Source organism: Schistocerca piceifrons, unplaced genomic scaffold (assembly GCF_021461385.2).
Source record: "Schistocerca piceifrons isolate TAMUIC-IGC-003096 unplaced genomic scaffold, iqSchPice1.1 HiC_scaffold_51, whole genome shotgun sequence".
In the NCBI taxonomy this organism is placed as follows: Eukaryota; Metazoa; Arthropoda; class Insecta; order Orthoptera; family Acrididae; genus Schistocerca; species Schistocerca piceifrons.
Genome location: NW_025728744.1, coordinates 5001 through 10000, shown reverse-complemented (window position 1 = coordinate 10000; position 5000 = coordinate 5001). Strand labels below are relative to the sequence as shown.

The 5000-nt window shown below is 53.8% G+C and overlaps 1 non-coding gene across 1 annotated transcript in view; it reads right to left on the bottom strand.

Moving 5' to 3' along the window:
* LOC124752971 overlaps nt 1-1064 on the bottom strand; it is a 1910-nt gene extending 846 nt beyond the window's left edge. Inside the window, exon 1 of the ribosomal RNA XR_007012303.1 lies at nt 1-1064. This exon is cut by the window's left edge and continues 846 nt beyond it. This is a non-coding gene — a ribosomal RNA (small subunit ribosomal RNA).
* Between the last annotated feature and the right edge of the window lie 3936 nt (nt 1065-5000).

Here is a 5000-nt window from a genome sequence, read left to right as displayed (position 1 = left end):
TAATGAAAACATACTTGGCAAATGCTTTCGCTTCTGTTCGTCTTGCGACGATCCAAGAATTTCACCTCTAACGTCGCAATACGAATGCCCCCGCCTGTCCCTATTAATCATTACCTCGGGTTCCGAAAACCAACAAAATAGAACCGAGGTCCTATTCCATTATTCCATGCACACAGTATTCAGGCGGGCTTGCCTGCTTTAAGCACTCTAATTTGTTCAAAGTAAACGTGCCGGCCCACCGAGACACTCAATAAAGAGCACCCTGGTAGGATTTCAACGGGGTCCGCCTCGGGACGCACGAGCACGCACGGGGCGGTCGCACGCCTTCGGCTCGCCCCACCGGCAGGACGTCCCACGATACATGCCAGTTAAACACCGACGGGCGGTGAACCAACAGCGTGGGACACAAATCCAACTACGAGCTTTTTAACCGCAACAACTTTAATATACGCTATTGGAGCTGGAATTACCGCGGCTGCTGGCACCAGACTTGCCCTCCAATAGATACTCGTTAAAGGATTTAAAGTGTACTCATTCCGATTACGGGGCCTCGGATGAGTCCCGTATCGTTATTTTTCGTCACTACCTCCCCGTGCCGGGAGTGGGTAATTTGCGCGCCTGCTGCCTTCCTTGGATGTGGTAGCCGTTTCTCAGGCTCCCTCTCCGGAATCGAACCCTGATTCCCCGTTACCCGTTACAACCATGGTAGGCGCAGAACCTACCATCGACAGTTGATAAGGCAGACATTTGAAAGATGCGTCGCCGGTACGAGGACCGTGCGATCAGCCCAAAGTTATTCAGAGTCACCAAGGCAAACGGACCGGACGAGCCGACCGATTGGTTTTGATCTAATAAAAGCGTCCCTTCCATCTCTGGTCGGGACTCTGTTTGCATGTATTAGCTCTAGAATTACCACAGTTATCCAAGTAACGTGGGTACGATCTAAGGAACCATAACTGATTTAATGAGCCATTCGCGGTTTCACCTTAATGCGGCTTGTACTGAGACATGCATGGCTTAATCTTTGAGACAAGCATATGACTACTGGCAGGATCAACCAGGGAGCTGCGTCAACTAGAGCTGAGCAGCCGGCCGCCCGGGAGTGTGTCCCGGGGGCCCGCGCGAACACGCAAGCGTCCGCTCAATCATTCTGCAAACAGGAGGAGGCTGAGCTCCCCTGCACAATACACCTCGAAACCCTCTCAGGTCCCGGCGGCGCGCAGCGCCGTCCCAAGTACTTGGTCGGGTTCGAGAGAGGCGCAATCGCCCGGAGTTAGGCGAGTAGACGCTTTCGGTGCGACCACCCGTGCTCCCAACTGAGCTTGCCGCTGCCGACAGAGGCCCGGGAGCGTGCTGTCGTGGCATTGCCGGCGGGAGACAACACGCGCCACCTACGGTGACCGGCAGCTCCAACGCCAGCGCCACAGAAGGACAAAAGCCCCACTTGGGTGCCGAAGCGAACTCTCCCAGCACAGCGCACACGCCAACACATCCGCACAGCTGCGATACAAACCACCAGCGAGAACCGCTGGGGCGACCGAGCAGCAGACGGCGTCGCGGCGCCGAGCGCCGGGCGGCGGCGCATCCTCAACGCACACAGTCCTCAATCGGACCAGCACACTGCAGATGTCCACCGCGCTTCGCACCGGGCCCGCGAGGACCTACTTTGGCCGCACGGCGCCGCGCGCAGGGTGCGCCGGCGCGCAGCTGCGACGCCTGCCGCGTCCGTCGGCCGGCGCGCCTGCCACTGGCCGCCCCCACCAGCCGGCTGTAGCGCGTGCGCCCACGCACCGCGCGGCCAGCACGCCGGGAGGCGCCCCCTCACCGGCCGGGGACGGTCCCACCCAGCCACCGCCGCGTATCGCTTCACACCCAGATGCCGTTCAGTTTCGTCGGCATGGTGGGTATCGCTGGAACAACCGGTTAGTACCTCAACCTATCGTCGCCATCACCGATTCACCCCTAGCGAGAACAACCGCACCACAACGGGTTACCATTTCTTCATTTGCGTAACTTCACCAGAAAACGTAGGCGTCCATCGCCATTTGCAACTTCAACCATTATTGCATGCCTGTGTCAGGTGTCACGCCACACTACGTCTGCCCACATACACGCAACAAAATGTGCACGCCTAGACAATACGTGGAAGGTGGCCCCCGTACGTATGCGATGTCCATTGCTCGAACGACTGTCAACCGGCTTCTGTAGCATGTCGCAGATATGGAACGCGCTGCACCATGCCATCACGGTGTGTGAGGAGAGACGACTAGGTCCGAATACATCAACAGACAGCTCATGCTGATCGCCATCCACGGCGTCCGTTCCTCCCACACGTCTCTATGGCGTACCACACTGCAATCCAGCTCTCATAGGGAGACGACACGTAGCTGCGTGCACAATATTTGCACTGTATGGTCCGCCGTTTTTGGGCGCAGTCGTTGTACGGTCACACATGTGCCACGATGTATCATTCAGTACATAAGGACGAATGTGCAGTACAGATTGTGGTTCACGCGTACGACATCAGCGGACAGTTGACACAGGCCGCACCACAACGTAGCCTGCGTACGTCGCATGCGAAGGGCATTGAACATGCAAACTTGTCACCAACCACCTTGCGAAGGCAGGGGGCAAGGTGGGGACGTGGGGAGAGGTGGGGGGGGGGGGGGGCGGCATGTACGCCCTGCTGCCATCCACATTACAGTGTACAGCAGGAGCATGTGGAAAGTCAGCAAGACTTGCAAGGTGTTTAACATGAAGCGATACACAGGGGAGCGGGCAGTGCGAGTAGCGAACTATATTGCGAGGGTTGCGGGTGGGCAACACTACACTAATTGAACGAGTCGTATAACAATTACAGAGCAGGTTTAGGCGACAACGTGGGTTACGATAGGCGACAACGTGGGTTACGTTAGGGGACAACGTGGGTTACGTTAGGGGACAACGTGGGTTACGTTAGGGGACAACGTGGGTTACGTTAGGGGACAACGTGGGTTACGTTAGGGGACAACGTGGGTTACGTTAGGGGACAACGTGGGTTACGTTAGGGGACAACGTGGGTTAGGTTAAGGCACAACATGGGTTAGGTTAAGGCACAACATGGGTTAGGTTAAGGCACAACATGGGTTAGGTTAAGGCACAACATGGGTTAGGTTAAGGCACAACATGGGTTAGGTTACGGCACAACATGGGTTAGGTTAAGGCACAACATGGGTTAGGTTAGGGGACAACATGGGTTAGGTTAGGGGACAACATGGGTTAGGTTAAGGCACAACATGGGTTAGGTTAAGGCACAACATGGGTTAGGTTAGGGGACAACATGGGTTAGGTTAGGGCACAACATGGGTTAGGTTAGGGGACAACATGGGTTAGGTTAGGGGACAACATGGGTTAGGTTAGGGGACAACATGGGTTAGGTTAGGGGACAACATGGGTTAGGTTAGGGGACAACATGGGTTAGGTTAGGGGACAACATGGGTTAGGTTAGGGGACAACATGGGTTAGGTTAGGGGACAACATGGGTTAGGTTAAGGCACAACATGGGTTAGGTTAGGGGACAACATGGGTTAGGTTAGGGGACAACATGGGTTAGGTTAGGGGACAACATGGGTTAGGTTAGGGGACAACATGGGTTAGGTTAGGGGACAACATGGGTTAGGTTAAGGCACAACATGGGTTAGGTTAGGGCACAACATGGGTTAGGTTAGGGCACAACATGGGTTAGGTTAGGGCACAACATGGGTTAGGTTAGGGGACAACATGGGTTAGGTTAGGGGACAACATGGGTTAGGTTAGGGGACAACATGGGTTAGGTTAGGGGACAACATGGGTTAGGTTAGGGGACAACATGGGTTAGGTTAGGGGACAACATGGGTTAGGTTAGGGGACAACATGGGTTAGGTTAGGGGACAACATGGGTTAGGTTAGGGGACAACATGGGTTAGGTTAGGGGACAACATGGGTTAGGTTAAGGCACAACATGGGTTAGGTTAAGGCACAACATGGGTTAGGTTAGGGGACAACATGGGTTAGGTTAGGGGACAACATGGGTTAGGTTAGGGGACAACATGGGTTAGGTTAAGGCACAACATGGGTTAGGTTAGGGGACAACATGGGTTAGGTTAAGGCACAACATGGGTTAGGTTAGGGGACAACATGGGTTAGGTTAGGGGACAACATGGGTTAGGTTAAGGCACAACATGGGTTAGGTTAAGGCACAACATGGGTTAGGTTAAGGCACAACATGGGTTAGGTTAGGGGACAACATGGGTTAGGTTAGGGGACAACTTGGGTTAGGTTAGGGGACAACATGGGTTAGGTTAAGGCACAACATGGGTTAGGTTAAGGCACAACATGGGTTAGGTTAGGGGACAACATGGGTTAGGTTAGGGGACAACATGGGTTAGGTTAGGGGACAACATGGGTTAGGTTAAGGCACAACATGGGTTAGGTTAGGGGACAACATGGGTTAGGTTAAGGCACAACATGGGTTAGGTTAGGGGACAACATGGGTTAGGTTAGGGGACAACATGGGTTAGGTTAAGGCACAACATGGGTTAGGTTAAGGCACAACATGGGTTAGGTTAAGGGACAACATGGGTTAGGTTAGGGGACAACTTGGGTTAGGTTAGGGGACAACATGGGTTAGGTTAAGGCACAACATGGGTTAGGTTAAGGCACAACATGGGTTAGGTTAAGGTACAACATGGGTTAGGTTAAGGTACAACATGGGTTAGGTTAGGTTACACGTTGTTGTAAGGAAAGGTGTGGGGGGGGGGGGGGGGGCGGGGCGGCAGGTTCGTTGATAGTGATTATAGTAAGTGAATGCTTGTGACATGATGAGATTTGTCACGTCAGGATGCACCTTTGGCTTATTAGAGGCGGCGCTCCAATTCTATGCTTGTGTCAGACCTGTGTCTTTGACTCATGTCATTGTTTGTGCGCTGTGACAGGAGGTACTATTGTGATGTTGGGTGCACCGTTGTATAGGACATGTGTGG